The sequence below is a fragment of the Cyrtonyx montezumae genome, unplaced genomic scaffold (assembly GCF_038088225.1).
Source record: "Cyrtonyx montezumae isolate F1298 unplaced genomic scaffold, pur_monq_1.0 scaffold_16, whole genome shotgun sequence".
In the NCBI taxonomy this organism is placed as follows: domain Eukaryota; kingdom Metazoa; phylum Chordata; class Aves; order Galliformes; family Odontophoridae; genus Cyrtonyx; species Cyrtonyx montezumae.
Window position 1 is genome coordinate 10,814,287 of NW_027071892.1, and position 24,582 is coordinate 10,838,868.

The 24,582-nt window shown below is 54.0% G+C and overlaps 1 protein-coding gene across 2 annotated transcripts in view; it reads right to left on the bottom strand.

The window, feature by feature from the left end:
- Window positions 1–24,582, bottom strand: part of RAI1 (retinoic acid induced 1) — a 58,072-nt gene that overhangs the window by 29,510 nt on the left and 3,980 nt on the right. The window contains exon 2 of one of the 2 annotated variants that reach the window (XM_065732811.1): window positions 610–688. The gene's annotated coding sequence lies outside the window, so the exon portion shown is untranslated. Of the gene's footprint in view, window positions 1–609; window positions 1,354–24,582 lie in introns of those variants that run through there. The other variant, XM_065732810.1, reaches the window with a different exon arrangement.

Consider the following 24,582-nt stretch of genomic DNA (forward strand, 5'->3'; position numbering starts at 1 on the left):
GGAGCGGCGCTCCCACGTGCAGACGGCGGCGGGGGCAGCGAAACGCCGCACCGCAACTTTTGCAAGTGGCCGAGTGCAACCAGCCCTCCCCACGGAGCCGCCCCGCAGCCCCCTCGGCCTCACGGTAACTTCCCCTAAAGTAGCTGCGGGACGAGCCGGGCACATCTTCCCCGCTCTGAGATGCAGCACCCCGAGCCCGAGCCGCAGCTTTGTTCTGACCCCCATCCATCTGCCCGGCCGGCCGGCGCAGGTCCGTGGCATTTCGCTTTGGACCGGCTGCAAATTTCTTTACGACTTCCAGCAAAAGCTGAGCACCCCCTCCGCTCTCGGGGGCAAGCGGGACACATGCCCCCGTGCACACACACACACACACACACACACACGTGTGTGTGCAGTACACACATCCACGCACGCACACATGTGTGCACATGCACACGTATGCACACGGGCACATGAATTCGGACCCCCCCTGCAAACTCCGCCGCGCACACACACACGAGTTGCACCAGAATAAAAACAAACCCGGAAAAATCCTCCCCCCTCACCCCCCCGGTTCTGCTACAGCTCCGATAAAAAGACAGCAAAAAGCACAAAGATGTGCAACAATACCTGCGATGCTCCGTGCTCTCTCCTCTCTCTCCCGCTGTCTCTCTCCTCCTCTTCCAGAACACAGTAGCCAGATTAGATCCTTAGGAAAAAAAATGTGAGAAATAGCACAATTCTCCTCTTTTTTTTTTTTTTTTTTTTGCTTCCCTTCTCAGCAGCCCTTCCGAGCTCCTTCACTAACCATTATTCATAGACCACTAGGGGATATAAGGTAATTAGAAACGGCCCTATAGCATCCAGCCTGAAAATGTAATGCCAGCGGTAGGAGTGGTGGAGGGCTCTGGCTGCGGGCGGCTCCAGCAGACAGCAAAGTGCGCGGTGGAGCGATAGGGACGAGGTGAGGAGTGGGGCGGAGGAGAGGGCGAGCGGCGTCCCCGCAGCGCAGCGGGGCGGCTCAGGGCAACGTGTGTTTGGGTTTGGGGTTGGCTCTTTTTTAGGGGGTGGTTTGGTGGTGCTTCGTTGGGTTTGGGTTTTTTTTTTTTTTAATCAATTTTCGGGGAATCTTTTTTTCGGGGCAGGGTCGCCGTGCGCTGGGTCTGTGCGTGTGCGTGTGTGTGTGTGTGTGTGTGCGTGTGTGTTTGTGCCAGGAATAGCAATCAGCAGCGGCAGCACACAGAGCGCAAAAATGCCATCATGCAGGGTCAACAGAAAGCTGCAGACATTTTTTTTCTTCTTCTTCTTTTTTTTTTTTGTAGGCTTAATCCTCCAGAGCGGGGGAGAGCAAAAAGGAGGAGGTTGCCACCTCCTTCCTCATTTCGATTTCTTTTTTTTTTTTCTTATTTTTTATTTATTTAATTTTTAGTATTTTTTTTTCCCCTCTCCCAACCTCACAGCGTCACGTTAAAGCCCGCCAACCCCGCAGCACCGCGACCGGGGGGGGGGGGGGCTCAGCAGGAAGGGGAGGGGAGGGGGGGAGGCAGTGCATAGAAGGAGATGGGGGGGAGGGAGGAGGGGGGGTGGAGGCAAATGAACAAATCACACCTGCACTCCCTGCGCTGCGCAGCCAGCTGCAGCCGGGCGGCAGCAAAAACCCCAACGCCGCACATCTGTGGGATTGGGGTGCGTGGAGATGTGGGGATGGTGGGGGTCGTCTCCGGGCACGATTGCTTTTTGGGGTGTTTCTAGGATAGGGGGAGGGAAAGGGTGAAGGTAGCAAAAAGCAAACCCTGCCTATACAATGCTTTGTAGAAAAGGGGAAAATGAAGCGCGGCACAGCCATGCTCATTGGGGGAAAGGAGGGCAGGGGTGCACCCTGGGTGCATCAGCCAGCCCTTTGCCTTGCAAGCACATAGCGAGCCATGTGATGTGCTTCCAAGGTGCTGCCTCCCCGTTCAACCCCGTGCTCTTGAAGGACGGCTAGCCAGGCCCTCTCTTTTCCCTGCTAATTACTCGTGATACCAGGGATCATGCTGAGAAATAGACCCAAAGCCTCCTAAGGGGATCCACTGCCCGACAGAGCGCACCGCCTGCTCTCATCCCCCCGCTCCCAGCCTGGCTGATGGAGGGCTCATTCCCTCCAGCTCGAGGCCCCTGTTTGGAACAGCAGTTCAAGCGGGGGGCACAGTGCTCATCTCCCAGAGCACTGACCCCAGACCCTTTCACAGCACAGTGCACCTCAGCCACTGGGCACTGTGGGTCCCAGCTGCATCCCAGCGCGGCCAGCCCAGTAAAGCCCACTGAAGCCAAGTGGGGTAGACCCAACAGACCCCCAGCTGCTCCTCTGGGACGGGGACCAGACTAAAGAATTTACAGGTTTGCACTACAATCACCTTAATCCCACGACACGGGATGGAGCTGGACGATCTCTGAGGTCCCCTCCAACCCAACCACGCCACGATTCTATGACAACCCCGTGATGTGGTGCAGTCAAGCCATTTCCCAGCTGTGATTTCAGGGCAATCCCAGCCTCGCCCTTCTGAAACCCTGATGGAAGGTGGAAGCCCCAGGGCCCCCCCTGAGCCCCACATGCAAATCAAATCACGGCTGAGCGCTTCGTGCTCTGCACGCGGTGATTCTGCCGGCAGCTCTGCGACTGCAATTTACGGTTTCCCAAAGGCTGATTTCATGATTTCTCAGCACTTCTGAGGTGACGGTGCCAGCGTGGTGTGACACACTGCATCTGCCCAACCCCGTCACCACCGGGAGCCGCATCCAACCACTGCCTATCAGAGCAATTAATACTTCTTGTTAAATCCTCCGAGCTCCTCCAGGATGCTGCTGTGCGGTTGTGCGGAAGGGAAAGTTTCTTGTTGCAAAATCAGGCACAAATCCTGCATGGTGAGCACCCTGATGCCCCTGGCATCCTCCAGGGAGCAAATCTCAGCCCCAGCACGAGCAGCACACAGGGCAGGGCTCGCCTTGCCAATAGAAGTGAGAGGCTTCCCTGGAAGCAACCCCCCCCCCCCGCCGGGGGCTAAAAAATAATGACTCATTGCAATGTCACTTCTAGAGCTGCTAAAACAAAGGCACTCCAGCTCTGGCAGTGTCTCGCCACCGCGACCTACAAAGATAAGACTTCCTCCTGCTGCTCCCGCTGGGAGACATGAGCCCCAGCCGCAGCCCTGCCGCGCTCCGATGGCCCTGCACCTCCCAGATGCAGTGGGTGCTCTCCAAAAGGATGTTCTGAGCGGATCCGATGGATTCCCATCTCCTAACTTGGCCCTTCGGGCTATTTCTAACGAGCTTGATGGTGTTTTGAAGAAACCCTTCATCTCATAGCTCTGGGGATGACTGCGCCTGAGATGATGCTCCAGCTTCATTGCATCACAGACACCGTATGCAGAGTGCAACGTGCTGTGCTTCTCACACCAGCTCAGCCCTTTCCATTGCAATCAGGCTCCTGGAGCCTTAGAAACACATTTTCCTACTGCATGCACTGCCATGACGTTCATCAGGGTAGAGCAGCACGGCCAGAAGTGTGGAGCCACCAGTGCCCCCTTGACACCCCATCCCTTTTCTGCTTGCATCCCCGTTCCTGATTCCCCCACAATAGTTGTAAACTAAGAGAGGGGAGATGTAGGTTGGATGTGAGGGGAAAATGGTTTGCTCAGAGGGTGGTGAGGTGCTGGCACTGCTGCCCAGAGCAGTGGGTGGAGGTGCCCAAGGTCATGGATGGGCCCTGGGCAGCTTGAACTAGAGAGGGTAACGAGCCCACACCACGGCTGAGGCTGTGGGGCTGTGAGGTCCCTTTCAACCCAACCATTCTGTGATTTTGTCATCTTTAAGGACCCTTCCAACCCAACCATTCTATCACTCTATGGTTCTGTGACTGTTAAGGTCTTTTCCAACCCAATCTAACCCAACCCAGCCCATTCTATCATTTTATGGTTCTACAGTCATTAAGGTCCCTTCCTACCCAACCATTCTATGATGATGTGATTCTGCCCAGCACCAGCTCTGTCCAGCACAGGCTTGTCCCTGCCATCGAGAGGGCAATTTGGAGCCTGATGCCCACTCATCAGGTGTTTAATGAGTTTCTGCACACTAAGTCCCCTCCAACGCCGCTGTGCTCCCTTGACGTGCTGAAACCCCTTGTCTCAAATGCTTTCCGTGGTGGGAGAGCAGCGATTATTTCTCTCAAAAGGTCTCTTATAATGGAAACCATCTCTCCATCCCTGCTCAGTCTCCTCCCGCCGTGACCCAGGCTCCGTGGAGAGGAGCTCTGCTCCGAGGCAGCGCCGTGTTTCCATGGAAAGAGTGAATAGCCGACTCTTCCCAGCGGTTTATTAGAATTCCTTTTACTTCGATGGAGAGTTTTAGAGGAAAGTAAAAAGGCTTTAATGTGGGGCTAATGGAGCCCCTGGGAAGTGCAGGAAGGAAATCTCCCCTGGAGAAGAGGAGGCGTGAGGAGAGGGAGGGCAACTTTCAAGACAAATTCCTGGACAGGTTGAAATTTTTTGCAGAAGCCATCTCAGGCAGCAAGAAATGGAAATGAATGTTTGTTTTATTTTTAACAGATGTTACAAAAGACCTGCCAGTAATTCAGTGAGCGATGCAGATCCTAGATCCCACTCGCTTTTCCCCAGCATGTCTTCCATTCCTTCCTCTCCTGCTTGAGAAGAGCTCTTATCTGCATTTAGCATGTTATATTTTAAATATATATATATATATTAAGCAACAAAATAACAATCTTAAGCCACTTCCCTGCCTGTCTCCCTAAGGCTTTGGTTTCAGTTTAAATCCTTGGTTGTAGCAACTATTAATTGTTTTTAACAAATTTTTCTGTCTCCTCCCATTGCCCGAGCCCATCACCTCTTTGCCTTCCCCCAGGCCCATTTTCTCCTCACCAATCCCCTGCTCCAAGGTATCGACAACTCCTGACTCTGCAAACTGGTCGGAGTACAGTGCCCACTGCTATCTGCCTGGGGATATCCAGAGTGAAGACTTCTCCAGTGGAAAAATCTGGGTTTTGGTTGTGGTGAAGGGGTGTGGTGGGCTCTGGGGCTCCGTGCGTGCCACACATGTGCCCACACATTTGGATTCCTATGGAGAAATACTGAAGGATTTGGCCATCAATGGCTAACTCTGAAGTTGATCTCAACCCAAATGTGACACCAGGGCAGTGGTTGGGGAAATGGGTGAAATACGACATTGCCCATGGACAACAGAGCTGGGAACTGGCATCACAGAATCATAGGATTGTTTGAGTTGGAAGGGACCTTTAAAGGTCATCCAGTCCAACTTCCCTGCAATGAACAGGGACATCTGCAGCTCGATTTGGCACCAGCTGTGGGCAGAGGAGCTGGAGGCACAGCGAGCAACGCCATGCTGCGATTGTGTGCCTCAGATCTCACGGTGCCAAATCTCCTTCAGATCAGCCAGTTCGCCAGCTCCGGGTTTAACCTTTGACAACAAAGCACAGTTTAACCTTTGACGACAAAACACAAGCTGCAACGTGCTCATTTTAATGCCTAACCACAGAAAAACACTCCTATCCTCTTCCCCACACCCAGCTTTCCAAAGAGCACAGTCCTGCAGAATGCTGCTCTCAGGGGCACGTGGGCACGGAGTCTGTTGGTGAACATCCCCCAAGCAAGGTGGGATCCAAGGTGATTTTCTGCCTTATCCCCATGCACGCACACCCTAAGCCTCGAGCACTAAGCTGCATCAAAGCCTTGTTTGTAGGATTCTGAGCGGGGAAGGAGATGAGGTCTGGAGAGCAGCGTCCCCGAGCCCTTCACAAACCCTAAGCCCAAATTTCCAGGCAGAAAATGGCACCGGTATGCAGCTCCAGGTGACGGAGGAAAGCTGGCCACTTTCACTGAGCGTCCTCCTCTCTCCGTTACGATCCTGCACCTGGTTAGCAACCGTCGGAAAGAGGTTAATCACAGCCCTTAAATCAGGAACCTTGTTGCGTTATGCTCGGGATGCACATCTGTGCTCTCCATGGCTCCTCCCCGGCGGCGCTCAGGAGAAGGTGTTACGTCAAAAAACACCCCGTAAATGAACCCAATTCACCCCTGAAGGAGCAACGTGCAACCCGGGGTATGGGATCCTGCCAACTCCTGCCCACGGCTGTGGGTTAATGGGTCCTGGTGGCTGGCACAGTCGGAATGTCAATGAAAACGGGTTGGGTTTCTCTGGCTGGGCAGCTGCGTGATGGAGAGCAGAGGCACTGGCATCCATGGGGAACCATGTGCACCGGCACTTGGAGCGGGGAAAGGCTGCGAGCGGCACGCACCCAGCTTTGCTGATGGCTTTCAGGCATTGCAAACTCGGCTCGGCCCTGCTATTTCTAGACACATCCCTGGGGATCACGCTGCTCTCTCTGTTTTGGGAAAAACGAGCGCTCCCGAGGAGAGCCCGGCTGGAGCTCAGCAGCACTCACCTGCGTGCACTCACACGTGCCCAGCCCGGAAAATGGAGAGGAATTGATCCTAGAGGAGAAATCTCTTTTGTTCCAGCTCCATCCCTGTATGTAACTGGATATCCCCAGGTCTCAGCTCTTTCCATGCCCTCTCCAGGTGCCAGCTTGTCACATTCCCCTGCTGCTGGCAGGGAGGGGATGCATGAGGGCCGACTGCTCATGGCGATGTATTGCTCACGGAATCAAGAGGGGCAGGCTGCAAACGCACAGCATGAGACCAGGTTTCAGGCTGCCCCTTTCTAATGAGCTTCCTCCCATCAACTTGGGTACAGGTGGCACTTGGGGACATGGTTTTGGTGGGCATGGTGGGGACGGGTTGACAGTTGGATTTGATCATAATGCTCTCTTCCAATCTTCACGATTCTGCCTCTGCCCTGTGCTGCCCGTGTGCTCCCAACCTCCCCAGGTGTCTTCACACCAGTGATCAGCATCAATGCCGATTCGCCAAGTTGCTGCAGATTAATCTGTTCTGTGCTTATCCTAGCACCTCTTCCTCAGCAGCTCTCAGAAGCATTAATTCATGGCCCCAGACAGGAGCTCAGTGCTTTTATCTCCATTCTGTACAGGGAGAAAGCAAGGCTGGAGGTTCTACTCAATCTGCCCGACCATGCGGACACCTTGCAGAAGAGCTCAGGTGAAATCTCCAACCTATTCTAAGCCCTCCTGCCGGATCAGCCCCATTCATAGAATCAGAGGATCTTAAAGATCATCTAGCTCCAATCCCCTGCTGGTTGGTCCCCATTGGATCAGGCTGCCCAGGATCCCATTCAGTCTGGCCTTGAGTACCTCCAGAGATAGGGCATCCACAATCCCTCTGTGCAATCCGTTTCATCACCTCACCACCCTCTGAGCAAAAAATGTCTTCCTAACATCTCATCTAAATCTCCCCTCCTTTAGTTTAAAGCCATCCCCCTCTCTCCTATCACTATCAGTCTGTGTAAGTCAGCTCCCTTCTTGCTTGTAAGCTCCCTCCACATACTAGAAGACTGCAATGATGTATCCCTGGAGCCTCCAAGGTAAACAGGCCCAGCATCCCCTCTGCTACTCCCTGGAGCCACACTTCACCCCAAAGCCACCTCCACCTCTGAGAGGGATCCCAGTGGTACTGGGACATCACGGGCCGTGCAGTGTGATGTGCTGCACACCTTCCACCACACCCACACTCCCCGTGCCTCATACATGTGAGCCAGGAGACAATGGGGCATTGGCAGGAGCAACCCTGGGCTCAGAACCAAAATCACCTTTTCCCTTTGCATGGCTGTGTGTAACCCTGCACTCCCCTGGTCCTCCAGCACGGATGACCGCCTGCTCTCAGTGCATCTGAATAGATTTCCACCATGCAAATGGAAAGGCCCCAGTGGGTTTGAATAGGAGCCCTTGAGGTATTATCTCAGCACTGCCTCAAGGCAACCACCTGAATCCTTCCATGATGCCATGGCCTGCTGCAGGAGCCTGAAATGTCCCTAGTGGATGGGGACTATGGGCAGATGGTGCACCCAGCCCTCCAAAACCATGGCACAGTAATGCCGAGATGCCCAGGCAGGAAACTGAGCAGAAGTTTTCACATTAATCATATCAAGCTCTATTCTTTTTCATCTATTTCAAGGCAAGTCAAAAAGAGGTTCACACTCTCCCCTGGCAAACCACAGAGGATGACGTGAGCCTGTCTCTTGCATTGCAAGTAGAGTGTGTCAAGCAATTAGCAAGTAATCAGGAATTCAGATGCGGCGGGCAGGATGCGATCCCTCCAAGAGCTAGCAGGAGCAGAACCCAGCCTGGAGTTCCCAGCGGGTGCAGAAGGCAGCGGAGGGAGCAGGAGCTGCTGGGGAGTGTCCTCATGCAGGCACCACAGACCCCAGCACAGCCCTTCCCCACGCATTTCCAGGTTGCTGTCCCCATGTCTCTGCAGCCCTGGCCACGCTCAGCATCCTCCCATAGCCGGGAGCAGCACTGCAGCAACAAGAAGCAGAGCAAGCCCTTTGCGCTGGGGACCCACAGCCCCACCAGCACCCAGCACAACGTGGGGCAGCGGGTGGTGGGGGACGGCCCCACGCTCCCCTCACCAAGGTGCTGCAGACAATGCCCTCCGCCAGCCCTCCTCCCGCCGCCCCTGTAGCCGGAGAACCCTCCATCTGTCTCCAGATGGGGTGTTTCTACCACTCCAGTCAAGCCGATTCAGAGCGGAACAATGCTGCTTTGTTAACAAAACAATTTTTGTGTGTCAAGCCCTCCTCTTTGCGGTTTCCCCCCACTCCACCCCCACCCCCGGTCCCCAGTGGGTCAGCTTTGTGTGGCGTCCTACATTTTGTTGTTTCTTTCCCGTTTTAAAGGCTCCGTATTTTAGTACAAAAGGTGCCCGCGGAGCGGCTTTTATCTGTGAGGCGAGATGTGACACATACGCGGATCACCGTTGCGACAGGAGGTTGTGATGCGGCGGTTAAGGGTGGTGTCAGGACCTTCAGAGTGATGAAGCATTATTTCCAGTGATTTTTGCCTCCAGGATAAAAACGAGAGCTGCTCCTATCAGCAAGCGGGAATCACCCTGGGGCTGGCGGAGGGAGGACGCAACGCAGCGTGAGCCACACGCAGCCCTGCCTGGACCTGTGGGCTCAGCCCCATTTCTCTCTGCACAATGCAAACCCGACACCGTTGGGATGGCCCACGGAAGGTGCTGAGCCGTGCTGAGTTCTTGGGTTGGGATTCACCCCCGTGCCCGTCAGCAGCGAGAATAACTCTTTTCTCAGTACATCTGCACTGCAAAGGTCTCCACGAGAACCAGCTTTGCTTTCCTTCCTTTTTCCCTTTTCTGAAATCCCTTTTTTTTTGGCCCCTAAGCAACAACATGCACACAAACCACTCTGCACGCAGCAACCAACCAACCAACCAACCAAGCCACGGCTCCAAAGCAAACAGCCCCGTGCTCCTTGCAGCCCAGCGATGCGTAACACAAGCGGGGCTCTTTCCTCCAGCTCCATCCCCTCCTCCTTCCTGTCCTCAGGTAACTGCATCCTCATGGAAACACCAACCTCGCTCTGCGTCACCCTGCTGCCTGCAGCCAGCACCCTGCTGCGTTTGGGAGCAGAGCCATGGGCACAAGCTGTGCCACGGCCCTTCCTTCCAGCTCTGGTTGTGGCTGTCTCCATCTCGCCATGCCCAGCCTGCAGCAGGGGTATGAAACGTGATGGGGGCAATTACCATCAGGGATGCAAAATCCTGTCCATTCCAGGGCTTGGACAGAGTATTGCTTGGGTATGCCCAATGGGGACGACCACAGCTCAAGAAGCACGCTGCTGCCATTGGGAACTTCTTGAGTGCTGGGTGGCACCACGGCCTCCCCCTCCCAGCACCTCCAACTGCGACCCAGCCCCAGAGCTGTCCCTTCACAAGGACTCTGAAGGAACCATGGTGCGGAATTCAGTCTCAGTGCTTTTTATATGTAAAACGCTGATTTTAGCAGCTAATGTCAATTCCCAGAAGAAAAGGATGGTTAGCAGAGGCTGGGATATGTATGAGTACTTCTTCAGCACACACTGGGAGGGAGCAAATCTGTGGGTCCTGCTGGAAAGCTCTCGCTTGGCTGCTGCAAAGTTGCTGCACGGCTTTGGCTTTGGCGTCCCTTCTCTCAGTCCCTCTTCACACACGTGTCACCACAACGTACCCAGGAGGACTGCCAGTGCCTCCATCCTTCCCCAGACACTCCACTGATTTTCTGTCAAACCAATGCAGGGCTGTACCCGCGGGTGAAGCGGTGAAGAAGACGCACACCATTCCCATGCCCGGCATTTCAGGGAGGTTTTTCATTGAGAATGCATTGTTTCCCTCCTAGCAAAGCCAGGGAAGGATTTACAGCCAGATTGCTCTGCTTTCTCTTTCCTGGGACAGAAAATCAGCTTTGAGCCATTGCTATCAGCAAAACATGCGTTCCTGAGCAGCATCCAGGGTGAAAATATTCCCTCTGCAGATCTCCTTTTATGTCCACAACACACTGCCCCGGTGGAGGGCTCTCTTGCTAAGAAAAGCCGTGATAACTCCCAGCCCCATCTCCAAGATCAGGTACGGGAAGCAGCATCCCTCAGTCTAGCTGAGACATCCTGAACTCTTCCACCTCTGGCTTCAGCTGAGTCAAACCAAAGAACAGGTGGAGAACAACCTGCTGAGCATCTTGCCCACCCTTCCTGTCCTCCAGCCTGGAGGTGGAAGGGACATGGGGAGAGAAGGGAAAGCAGGAGGTGAGAGCAGACTCAGCACTCCCCACCTGAGGAGCAATGCCATCCCACACGTGGGCACAGCATGCACGGCACTACAGTTAGGCACCGAGCAGTGGGAGACACCTGGAGAGCAGCTCGTGGCTGCAGAACACAGGCAGTGCCCTAAGTCACGCTGCTCTGCTGGCTGTAAGCTGCTCAGGTGTCTTAACACTGGGATTTGCTATCGCTCGGTGCCTGACTCTGTGACCTTCACCATGTATTTTTTAGTGTTGCTCTCGTGAGCACGTGAGCATATCTCCTTCCACCGCAGCCTCATCCTTTCACCATCCTTCTGGAGTAAACAACACCTGGATGCATTGGTTTCCCTCGCTGCGGTGCCTCTGTCCCCAGGCACAGTGGGTCCCCCTGTTGTAAAATCACCATAGCAAGAAGGGATGGATGGGGAAAGGAGGGTCCTCTGAACGGGAATGTGGCTCCTCTGTGGGAGCACGGGCTCCCATGTGCCCACAGCACTCACGACTGCTGGGCCTGGGGCTGCTGCGAGGCACTGCCAGAACGTGCTGCGAGAGGGAGAAGAAGAAACAGGAACCACCTTAAGGGAGGGGAGCCACAAGCAGAACAGTTCAAAATGACTACATACTTTCCCAATATCACCGTTCCACGTAAGCACTGCTGTCATTGCCCTTGGGACGTTGCACAACTGCGAGAAGGAGGGGCTGGGAAGGGCAGCACCCAGAGATCCTCCTTGCTGCTACCCCAAGGGGCAGCCCAGCATGGCACGGGGATGGCACAGGGACACCAGCAGCACTTCTGGCCCCACTGCTGGAGGTAGCCCTGAAGGCAACGCTGCTCCTCGCGGGAGCCGGAGCGCTTCCCAGGGACTCCCTCCAGGGAGCAAAAGCAAAAAGCAAGGAACAGAGCCCACGGTGCAAAGAGAGAGAAAAAAAAGAGAGAGAGATATAAGGGCTCCATTCAAGTGCTCTCGCTCTCGGGAAGTCTCACGCAGAGCAGCTGGTCTTTAAGACATGACATGCAAGCACCGAGCGGTTACATTTCTGGGTGCTTTTCTTCATGACACGCAGACAGGGACAGCCACTCGACCCCCGCGAGCAGGAGAAGGGCTGACTCATGCTGCCAGCCACGCTCCCGAGCAGGGCACGGTGCTCCGGAGAGCAGCACGGAGCAGGGCACTGAACCCAGGCGCACACATCCACACGCAAACAACAGCACATCTGCAGCGTGCTGGGTGCTTGGGTAGAGCACGCACGGCTTCTGCTTCCAAAAGCAGCCCCGCTGCTGCTGGAGACGGGAGGAAACCTCAGTGAGATGCAGTCCCGAGGTTTAACACAAGCGTGGGCCACCAGCCGCTCAATAGGATGCTATGCTGATTTGCTGCTATCGGGTCTCCTGCCAGGTTCATCGCTGTGCCGGCTGGGTCCCGTCCAGCAATGCATTAAGTGATGTGACTATTTCTGTTCTCATCACATGTTTGCTTCTCATCCTCTCTAGGGTTTGTGAGGGAGGGAGGGAAACGCGCGTTCGTTATGGAGCATCTTATTTTTGGTGAGGTTTTTCCTTTCTCTCTGTACGTGTGCTGTGGGGCTGGCAGAGGAGAAGGGGGATTTTATTTTCCTAATATCCAGTACTCGGGTATTTCTGTGAGAGGAGGCAAAGTCAAAGAAATGCTAATCAAATATCCAGGAGTGCACAGTGCTGACATCTGCACCTCGCTACTATATGGCCTTTCATTAGCATTACCTAAATGTACGACCATACAAAGAGCAGATTTCCTTAGCAACAGGGCTGCCTTCATATTTCCTCCCCACTACCCCCTGCCCTTAGAAGAAAAATGACTTCAGCTCTTTTGCAGAGCGGTGCTCACAGCCACTCTGCGCTGCAGCAGCGCTCCGCGGCGCCGCCAGGCTTTGCTATATGCTGCATCTGGGATACTCCACTCTCTACGCTGGGACCCGTGAGCCATAAAGCAACCTCTTGACTTAGCTCTTCTGCACAGCCACCATAAAACTTCCCTCCTTCCCTAACCGAGCATATGCAAAAGAGCATCCTCTGGATGACTTACGGCTCTGCATGCACGGTGGTGCCGGCACCGGCAGCTGCCCCAAATCTGCTCCCTGCCGCCCCATGCCCAGATCGTGCTTCTATCCATCCCTGCCCTGGGCAGGGAGCTGCCAGCCCCCCCCTCTCCCCGGATCTGGGCCAGCAAGACTGAGCACTCCATCCTCCGCGTGCTCCCCCGGTGCCACCGCCTGGTGAGCTGGTCTATTTTAGGAGATCGTCTGGGAGCCTGGCACACGCAGCGTGCTGCCGGGAACTCCCTGCTTCTGTTTCTGAAAGCTGGAGGCTGGGATCCTGCTGGGGCTCACCCCTGTGATTCCCAAAGGCTGACCCTCCTCTGACCACGAAGGGCTACACCACAGCTTTTCGCTGCTCCCCAGCCTCCCTGTGCCACCGTTCCCTGCCTTTCCCACACGGATACTCGCTCCCTTTTCCTTTATGACGGGGTTTTGATTGCACGATCACAGAACTATAATGAGACAAATATTTATTTTGCAGATATGGGTTAATCAGACCGAAGGTATAGAAATATTTCATGCACTAATCAGAGTACCTTCAGCAATCAGTATAGTAAATAACTCAGGTAAATTAACATAGGAGAGTTCCCTTATCAGGTTTTAGTCTAAGATAGATGTGCATTAAGGACTAATTTGCCCTCCCCGTTCCAATCTGGGCTGGAGCCCAAGACGGGGTTCAGCCCAAGGTCCCTCCCATACGCTTCCATGGGCTCTGCTCCTCGTGGGATCAGGGATGAATATTCAGCAGTGCAATCTCTGCTGCGCCTTTGTTTTCTGTGCTCTGCACCTTTAAATTTCCGAGGGCTCTGCTGTTTGCGGCTCAGACAGCCTTTTTGCATTCAGTTCGTCGCAGGCTGACACAGAAGACACGATGAAGCAGGTTGTGTCTCCTGCTCCGAGCCCTTCACGCCGCTCTGGCAGCATCAGGGGCCATATTAAGAGCCGACAGTAATTAGCGAATCCTCCTGGCGCAGAGGGGCAACGCGGAGGGGCTCGGGGCTCCGCACGTGGGGTGCAGAGGGGCTGAGAGTGGGATGAGCCAAGTGACAACAAGGCACTGCTGCAAATTAGCGGTCCCAGGAGATGCCTTATGTGTAAGGGTAAGAGACGCCTGAGCCCCCGCATGTCCCCTGCTCAGGAATCAGTGCCCCAAAGCACAGCTCCACGCTTTGCCTCCCAGCAGCTCCTACAACTGCATTTCCCTGGGTTTGCTCAGAGAAATAAAAATAAAAAATAAGCGTCTGTAGAAGACCTGGAGCTTCTGCCCTTGCCTCTGTCGTGTTTTGGGATCCCTGGGAACAAAAAAGCACCGGAGGAATGGCAGGCATTATAGTAACGATGGTGACAAATTTAATTAGAGCAGGAAGCTCTGGAGCGGATTTCAAATGGCAACACGGCATTTTGTGTGAAAGCATCGCTCCCCCCGCCCCCACCCCGCGGGATGTGTCCCCCCCCCCATCTCCCCACATGCCATCCCCTGCTCCCCCCAAGGACCGACGCATTCCCGCGGTCTGGAAAACGCAACCATAGAGCAATCCAATAATACAGCAGCCAGATGTGCAACAGTATATCCAACGTGTCATTCAAAGGAGCCCTTCAGCAGCGCCGAGACATGCTATCCCGCAATCTTAACTAATACATCCTGGGGCCCTGGAGGAGTTGATGGATGTATACAATTCCTTTTCCTACAGCTGTGGTCTCTTTTAGAGGGGGCATCCAGACTCAACAATAGCCCCGCTGTTGCTTTCAAGACAGAACTGCTTCAGATGGAGCGGGCTCGATCCCGACCCCGCTGCAATGGGGTCGGTGGGGTTTGGGGGGGCTGGAGGCAGGATCCGTCATCCGCAGCTTCACCTCGTCCTACAGCCTCCAAGAAAGCCTTGGTAACTGGTTGGAATAGAACCACCTTGGGGAAAAGGCAAGCGGAGAGGAGCAGGTAATAAGATTTCTAACTGGTGCTGGTAGAAAGGAGGAAGTAATATAACAGTTTAATTAATCTATGCCTATTAGCGTTATTAAAGAAAACAGGGAGCTATTGGAGATGTACCTCGGAGAATATCATCAAACGGGGACCTTCTGCAGGGAATTTTATGTCTCTGTGCCCAATTTATAACCAGCACGGAGGTGTGGTGTTAGTGACAGCCAGCGCTGAAATGTCACAGTGCTTAGAAGTCATTAGCTGGGGACACAGGGAGAGAGAAAGAGAGGATGGAGGAGGGGACGAGGGAGAAATGGGGAAGGAAGGAAAAGGAATTAATTTAATTAAAAATATCTTTAGAGCCTGTCTCTTGATTTGTGTGGTTTTGGGGCTTGGCAGAGCTGCTGAGAACGGTGTGGAAGGAAAATCAAGGTTGCTGGGGCTTTTTGAAGCTGATAAAAAAAAATAAGCACACTTTTCATGTTCAGGAAGATAAATCCCCATTTTCTCAGTCTCAAGACAATCCAGTTATTTACTGACAGTTTTACTGTGAAATAAAAAGGGCTTTAAGCTTCTTTCTACTTGATGTCTCCATAGCCTGAATATTATTAGATCCCAGCCTGGTGCAGCTGGAGTTTTGGTTAATAAATTTAACGTCATTAGACAGAAAATCCTTCTACTGAATGTTGCAATTCTCTTTTTTTTTTTTTGCTGTTGCAGTCAGACTGTATGTAGGTGGTAAGAATCAAAAGAAAGGAAGTGCGCCTGGCAAACAGGGGAGTGCTAAAAAAAGGCTTTGCTGGGGCTGGGGCTGGGGCTGGGCACCAGGCTGTTGTACCCACGGATGACATGAGCCCTCCCAGCCCCAGCCAATGCCATGGCGGAGGTGCTGGGTTTCTGATATCTCTCTGCAAAATATCACGATGCCTGGATGGGCACAGGGGAGGGGATGGTCGCATGGCGGCCACGTCCAACATGGCGGCCACATCCAACATGGCAGCCACATCCATCACAGTGGCCATGCCCAACATGGCGGCCACATCCAACATGGCGGCAAGGCCTCTTGGGTTGGCGCTGCACCACGACAGGGCCCTCTTGTGTGGTGGCTCAGGGCCACCTCAGTGAGGTCACGATGGGCTGTGCAGAGGGAAAGTGCATCAGGGCCATGGCAAGGCTAAGGGTGACATAAAACATGACCTGGTGGGACAAGATTGGGAATGGAGATGAGGGGTGGACAAGGGAGAGGCATACAGCGAGGCCCTCATCTTCCCCTGTGGGAAGGCAGGCCACCAAGAGCAGGGTTCAGCCCTGCAGGAGGATGCCCTGGTTTGGCCTTCACCCCCCACCAGCAATCCTGAACTGCAGTGGGGTTCAGGGGGATGCTCCATTTTATGGAGAAAGCAACGTGGTTGGAGGAGATTGGGCTGGAGAGAGCTTTGTTATGGGGTGAAAGCCACCCAGCATGGCAGGTTAGATCTCTGATCCTGAAACCCCGCAGGTGTCAGGGACACTGGGGCTTTGGGAGCAGGAGAGGGGACGTGAAGGACATGGATTCGCCTCCCGCCCATGGCCCTGCAGCTGTGGGTTCTCTGCATACAGAAAGAGCCTCTGAATCCAAGATAAGCGCTGCCACAAAATAAACAGTCCGTTGGAAGGGGAGAAGCAAAAGAGGGGTCTGGGGGAGATAGCGAGGGACAGGGCGAGCCGGGGACGGCTGCAGAGCTGGGGGCTGCCAGGAGGGGAAGGAAGTGGTTGTTGTGGGAGTAACGTCAGGAAGAGCCTCCTGAGGGGCCCCGGCGGGCAGGGAGAGATCAGAGACTGCACGGGATGGGGATGGGGAACCGAGGAAGCAGTGGGGCAAGAGAGGCTGAGAAGAAGGGCCCTGCATGGGGGTGGGGAGGGGGACATGCCCTGGGGCCACTGAGAGCAGCAGCACCCCAAAGTGCTGCCAGACTCCGGGGACGTGGTTAGTGGGTATGGCGGGGATGGGCTAACGGTTGGACCTGCTGATCTCAGTGGCCTTTCCCAGCTTTAACGATCCTTTGATTCCTCCGCCCAAACTGATTCCTAAAAGAGAGGTGTTCTTTTTGTTGTTGTTTTTTTTTTTTTTAAGATTTATTTATTGTTTTTAAATCCCCCTCTGGTGCGCAACAGCCAAACAAATAACCGCAAGAAGAGAAGACAGGTAATGAGCAGCAGATGGCTGGCGATGACAGCTATCTCCGTACCTGTGCACCCCTACCTAGCAGCCTTCACTCCCGGAGGTGCTGCCGGACCCGCCGCCCGCGCCGGGCCAACAACTGCACGGATACGGGAGCACAGACAGCAGCGCCAGGAGCTGCTGGAGGGAAATCCAGTTCCGAGCCAAGGCAATGCATGCAGAGTCATTAATCTAGGTCTGGTGCCAATAGGGATGGCTTTGCATTAGCGCCGGGCCCCTTTGTAGTTCAGACAATCGGTCGCATTCAAACAGCGCGAGATAACGCTGCGGAAAGCTGAGACCATCGCAGCTCATTCCTCCTGTAAGGGGTGGGGAGAGAGGATTTGCGGGCAAAATAGCATTGCATTAATGGGACTGCTCAGTATTCTGCACAGACGCTGGCGGATAATGTCTTTGCAAACTAACTGCAATAAATTAATTAAATTAATCTACTATGCCGTGCTTGTCCCCACCCAACATCAAATTCAAGGATGATCAGGGCTTGCCTTATCCTCCATAGCCTACGAAAGAATCTGATCTCACTTGCTCTAGAGTTTCCGAGGCACTGAATTGCAAAGTACCACCTGCCTCACTAAACTAATCACCAGCCTGGTGGTTTAGATCACATCAGTTTTACATGTAATTAAGACTGTCCAGGAGGGCATGCAGCTGCTTACATGGTCGTTCCCTCTTATACAGCAACGTGCCTCCTGCTCAGATAGGTGCAATTAAACAAGCCTGTTCACAGTCATTAAGCATTAATGCACCTCATTAGCATAAGAACTGGAAGAAGCTTTGATGCAGGGAACCCCGCAGGAGAAGGAGATAGAGAGAGATGTACATGCAGACAGGAAGGGAAGGGCTGGGCCACCACCTCCTCGTAGCCCCACCAACCCTTCCAGCTCCATTCCCCAAAGCCAGGAGCCATAAGCCATGCCGTGCCCTCCTCCCCATGAATGGGGCTGGGTTCCCCTCCTCTCCTCCTCTCCCCCTTGTTCTGAACTACGCTGGTGGGGGAAGGAAAAAAGAAAAACCAAAACAAAACCAACAGAACACAACACAAAACTGTTGGGATATTAACCTAGCGAATCCATTAATAAGCTGAACTCTCCGTTGGCTTTGACACAGCGCACTAAAGCTTTAAAGAGACAGGGCCCCAGACGCTGGAGATAGGGGCAGAGACAACAGAGCTAACAAAGAGCCACTGTTGCCACGGCCGTGGCCATCGCGGGTAGGTCCAGCTGTCTTTGGTGTTCTGTTTTCCAGACACAAAGAGCAGACTGAACCGTTTTGGTCTGAATGCCTTTCATTCGATGGTAGAGAAAATGAGAGGGAAGAAAGAACCTAAGCAAAGTGTCCAGGAGGGAAAAAAGAGCGTGGTGCGCTGCAGGTCTTCACAGGGAAAAGCTGCAGCTCCCCAGGGCACAAAATGGGGCTCAGCCAACGGGCATGGCACGGAGCACAGCCCAGCAGCCAGGAACTGTGGGTAAGCAGGATGCGCGCTCCCTGGAGCCAGGCTGCCTTTCCTTCACGTTTCGCACAGCACCGCACAGGGCTCTCGGCATTATCAGCCCTCAGATAAGGAACAGCTTGTCTAACTCGGTTGTAATCTCCAGGGAACAACCTGTGTTTGCACAGCACCTGGCACCACCGGGCTCGGAGCTAGCCCGGACCACTGTGTGCTGCTATGCACTGTCGCTGCGCTGAGAAATGGGTTCGTACAGGGAAACACAATGGATCAGATGGAAACAGCGCATCTCCCAGGCTTCAAGGAACCCACATCCACACCCCAAACCCACACCGTGCCCCGTCGCTCCATCCACGGATGGAGCAAACTCTGAGAAAGCTTTCTGCTGCCGCTGCAGGCTCAAGATGCCGAAGTCATGCCCTTGCATCCCTGCCAGAAGCCAGACCTGCAGCATCCTTGCCTGGAAAATCCAGGTGAAAATTTCCTGTCTGGATCCCTCTGCTCTAAAGCGCAGTGATGGAAATGGAAGCTGAGGTTGTTTGCATGCAGCCCACCCAGCGCCGAGCCCTGGGGCACGTCCCTGCAGCATGCTCTGTCCCTCTGCCTGGTCCAGTTTGCAAGAGATAAAAGCGTCCACGACCGCAGCTCTCATCTGGGAAGCAGAACAAACAACCCCAGCAGATCTCACCACTGGGAAATGGTTTCTAAGGGTCTCCAGAGATACCCTCTTTCCTACGCTTGTTCCATTAGTGCTGTGCATGCTCCATTGTCCCAGTCTCTCCCTCCTTAGTGGTTACATCCTACAAATACAAACAGATTTTGAATCCCCCGTAGCCACTTGGCCCATGTTGATAATAATTTTCCCTCCTTGAGCACCTTTTATCTAGAGATCTGAAAGCATCTCGCCGGCATTAATAGGCATTAGCTCCTCCACCACCACGCAACATTGGGTTAGTGCTGTGGAGGGGAATGTGGGTGCTGGTTCAGCCCTGCCAATGGCACATCCCCTTGTGCCCTATTCAACAGCATGGGGATGGCAGCTCAGTCCGGGACGGACTGGGACCTGAGCAATTTGCCAACGGTGTCAGAGAGAGGAAGAGATCCCAGGTTTGTGGGATCTGTTTTCCCATCTACAGAGAGGAGTCAATGGAGAGTCCCCCACAGACTGTGGTGGGATGCTCATGCTTTCTCCATCTTTTTTTTCCCCCTTTTTTTCTTTTTTGAGGTGAAGAGGCCTTCACCATGCGCTCGACAAACCAAGGAGCCAGGTTTTTACCCAGCAACAGGCTGGGAGAATGACTGATGGAGACCATGACCCCAGTGAACCACAGCCCTGCTCCTCTGGTGCCTTCCCATTTGCCTTTTGTGATTACAATTAGTAGTGGGGGCCGGCAGGTGGGAAAAAAAACATAAGGCAAAGCCCCCCCACCCCCCACCCCGCTCCCAGCCCCTCATTGTCTGCACGAGGCTGCTGAGCTCTGCACACTGCAGCCCTCTGCCCATTGTACTGCTGAGAACACGCGAACAGACGCTCTCGGGCGATGGGTTTTATTGAACGCAACTTCAATGGCGAACGGAGAGAGAGAGAGAGGATGGGGGTGGGGGGTTGGCTGGGGAAAAAAAATAAAAGCCTTGAAAATCCATGCCAAAAAAAAATATATATATAAAAAAAAAAAGAGGTGGGGAGGGTGTTTTGTTTTTTTTTTTTAATGCAATCAATGGCTCCTTCCTATAACTCTGCCTGTTGTGAGAAAATTTCTTTCCAGTAGCAGCCAGCAGCAGTCCCAGGGCTGTGACATTGCTGTAACGCTTGGAGCTCAGCTCTCTATCTCTGGCAGCAGCCCCGTCTTTTTGTCATTATTGGCTGTGATTGCAGGGGGTGCACGCCAGCAATCTGAGCACTGAGATATTGCTGCCTTCCCCTCCCTCTCTCCCTCCGGACAAGCTGCCCTCGGAGAGGAGCTGGGGGTGACATGGGGAGCTGAATTCTCTCGGCCTCCCCGGAGAGAGCTCCAATCCAAACCCACACGGATAGGTAGAGGTCCCCAAGGCCCTTTCGGAAAGCTCATTAGGAAAGTAGTGACAGATGCATTAGCTATTAAAAAAAGGCGGGGGGGGTGGGGGGGTGGGGAGGGGAGAGAAGCTATCATAGAACTTTAACAAAAAAAAAAAAGCCAACAGCACAGCCACCGACAGTTTCACTGCTGTCAGATCCTTTCTTTCCAGTGGGCACGACGCAAAGCATGAGAGGTTTGGGGAAATATCTGACGGCGGCACGTTGCCCCCAGCCCTGGGCTGTCAGCTCTGCCCACGGCCCCTCCACCTCCCGTCCTCCCCAGCACCTCCTGAGAGGGTTTGGGAAGGGGGTCTAAAAAACGGGTGCCAGCTGCTGCCAGCGTCAACTGCAAGCTGCAGCCCCGGGGGACGGCTCCTGGCATGAGATGTTCCCTCCTGATCTGAGCAGGGGCTGCTGAGCTGCTGATAGAGCCCTGCATGCCGGGACCTGCTGTCCCTGCGAGCTCCTGCTTGCTGGAAGGACGGGTACAGGTGACATTGTGCAGCTGCTCGGGGCATGCAGTCCCAGCCCTGGCTCTGCAACGCCGCAGCACCAGGGTGCAACCCACAGCCATGGGAGAACAGGCACGACGCACAAGGGATTGCTTCCCTGAGTCGGGAGCAGCACATCTGGCAGCAGCTGGCAGCGGTGGAGCATCACATGGGAACGCGGGTGGGAAATGAGGGCACTGGGTGCTCCAGGCAGGCGGGCTGCAGAGGGCAGTGAGTGCATGGGGTGGGCTTGGGGTCCCCTGTGCCATGGCCAGGGCTCTGAGCCCTGTGTGAGGAGCAGAGCCCAGGTAGCAGCAGCAGAACAGATGTTGCACCTGCTTCCGAACAAGCTGGAATTCACATCTGAACCTCCACAGTGAAGCTCTTTGCATGCACAGCAATGGGCAGAGGAGGCAAAAGCCATCGCTTGCACAACCCCACTGCCAGCATCAGTGCTGCCTCCATGCAGAGCAAATCCCACGGCCCTGGGGAAGCTCACAGCAGCCCCGAGAGAGACCTCTGCACCTCTCAAGCAGGGGCACAGCTACTGCCAAAACACTGAGGAAGAGCCCGTGCCACCCAACCTCCCCTGCTGCTGCCTTCAGCCCACAGTCAGAAGGCACTGCAGGGCCGTGCCACTGTCCCCCTCGGTAGGGTTTTAAATGGCTCTCAGATCCCTTCAAACAAATCCAAATGCAACGATCCTATTGTGTGCATAAATCTTTGCACCGGGCCTGCACGCCTCCACACTATTGATAAAGAGAAACGAGTCTTAAATATTTAATGAGCGAATAAACCCGTTAAGAGGATATGATTAACTGCGCGCCACAGCTCTGCATTTAAGGGGTCCCTGCTGTACCTTTAGAGGGGTTTTATTCTGCAGGGCAATCGGTGGCAGTAGTTGGAGGGAGCAAGCAGCTGGGTGCTGCCCTGCTCTGCAGGTACCAGTACAGCACGGGGTCCTGCTGGGATGGGGGATAGGTGTGGCATGCCCATAGGATGCTCCTGGGCACCCTGAATGCTGTGGATGGAAGGTTCTATAAACCAAACGCTGTAAATGCCCCCTAGCAGGGCGACCTTTTGTGTTGTCAAATTATTTTCATCATTATTTTTACCTGAGCTGTGAGAATAATACAAAAGAGATCACCGTGAATCACCACTCAACTTCTTAAGAGCATTCTGTTTAGCAGGTGGCACGCCACGATTCTGTTTATGTTCTCCAAGACCACAAGTTACCGTGTGGAATTCTAGCCAGGAAGAGGAAAACAGGAGGAGGCAGAGCACTGCTTTGAAGTAGTGACTGAAGATATTGGGAGAATGTGAATTTCAAATTCTTCATCACGACAATTCCCTCCCCAAACCTGGAATCTAAAAGCGATGCCTGCCCAATTGGGAAGCCCCAACCCTGCACGTGACACGAGATCCCTATTAAAAGGGCTCTAATTCTTGAGCCTGAGTATTCACAAAAGAGCAAAGCCCTCAAATTATTTGCAGAAACTATCTGGAGGACGATTTTGAATAATGAATACAATGGGGGAAATCGCGGTCACTCTGAATGCTTAATGCAACTACAAAAAAAAATTGTGGCCAGTTTGTGAGTGGAAAAGGGGTGAAAAGAGCAGAATAAGGCATTTCTCACTGCCCTTCCACCATCATCACATACGAGCAATGCCCTTCTGAATGCTGCAGGGATCGCTATCACCATAGGTGCACAGACGGGGCCATGCCTGGTGCTGCAGCCAGCAGCCAGGGATGGTGCAGGACCACATGCCCATTACCAGGAGGAATGCTGCTGCTCTGCGATGGAAGCCAGCACCTGCAGGGATGGAGCAGGGAGCTGGAATCCCACCGGGCTGCAACCCACCTTCACCATCCCTTCCTGAGCATGGAGAGGTGATGGCTGCTTCACCCTGAGCCAAACTTCAGCCCTTTGTGAGACCCACAGCAGCAGCACTGAACTCAAGACACCAAACCCTCCCCAGGCTCATTTTTTAGGGTACAGATGGGATTTGATGACATAAAACCCAGCAGGCTCTGCCTGCAGTGCCTGCAAACACTGCTCACGTGGGAGCTGTGGGCCTCTTCCTGCCCCAAATCAGCACGCAGCACAGCACGGCAGTGCTCTGCTAGAGACAGAGCCCTGCACAGCCCGGTCAGCTGATGTTAGTGGGGTAATGAGAGGTTATGGCCGGATCACGAGGCACGCTGACATGGCATCTTCCCGTCCTGCAGAGGAAAGTCAAGCACAGAAGTTGCAGGAGTCCCGTCGGCTTCTGAGTTTTCTTCTTGCTCCAGCTGGGCGTGCGGAGAGGCGGCTCCTCTCGCTTCGCTTTGAAACGAAAGTGGAAGGGAGAAGCAGAAAACGCTCCATTTTGGGAGCAAGATATGAAGTTCTTGAATGTTTTGGCTCAGATATTCCCCAAAGCTTCTGTTGCAGCACTCCGAGCACAGCGAGGCCGGATCTCTCAAACTCAATTCTGGATGCTCCCATCAATCCCAGCCTGGATGGAGGCACCAGGAGAGCAGCTCATGAACTGAGCATTGTTATCTGTCATTAACTCACCTGGAAGCTCCAGCTTCTTCCATGCTATTCTCCTGCAGAGCAAAGCAGCTCCTTAAAAAACAGGAAACAGCCAGCTGTCCACCAGCAGCTATCCTGAGGACTCCAATAGCAACCTGCAACGAAGGCCATCATGGTGGCTTCAAGGTTTTCTTCTTGGGCTGTTTGTTTCATTTATAGTAGATTCCCTATGGGGCACCACTAAGAGCTCCACAGAGATGGTCCTGCTCCCTGCTGCTGCTCCAGGTGCTGGCTGCTGCACTATGGGTGCCTGCTCCATGTGTCCATGGAGAGCAGAGTCCCATCAGAAAGCCGCACCCAGGAGGGAAGCACTGCTGCTGGGGGCAGGAGTTTGGAGGATGGAGGAATTTGAGGAAGATGGAGAACAGCTGGAATCCCACGGGCTCTGATGGTTGTCTGATGGCAATGGTGCTGGCCGTAATTGCTTCTTGGGATGATTTGTCAGGATAATGACTGATGGTGCCCAGTGCGCTTCTGTCCCCTGGTTCTCCTCCAGCACTCTCCTGCTCACTTTGCGCATAGGGAAACTGAGGCACAGAGTTGATGCTGGAGATCCACGAGGCTCCAACAGCAATGCAGCCTCAGCAACCAGTGCCCCAAGCAGCCCACACCCCCAGTGAGACCTTTCCTGCTCCCCCTCCATCACCAGTTCAGCCACCGCAAGCACCCACCGCCGCTCCCTCTCTCAAGCCCCATTTCTGTCTTCATGCCCTACAACCAGCCCTGCCAATCCCCCAGAGCCCCACCACGGCTGCTGACACGGGGAGGACAATGACATTTGCTGCGGGAGCCTGACATTGAACCCAGCCAGTCAGAACGGCGGCTGCGGTGCTGGCAAGGGTAGCAGCTCTGCTCCAACACCGTCAGCGAAGGGACAGGAGAGGGAGGGGAGAGGAAAAAAAGCTGGAGCAGCAGCCAGACAGCTGCCTCTTCCTCCTCCTCCTTTTGTGCAGAAATGTGTTTTTGTTTGTCAGTCAAACAGATTGTTTTCTCCTTCTTTGCTGGCCAATTGTTTCTGCTCCTGCAAGATAAGGGATTGAAAAGGGCTATATTTTTATGGCACTGAATCCAGGCCCTCCGAATTGGAGGGGAGAC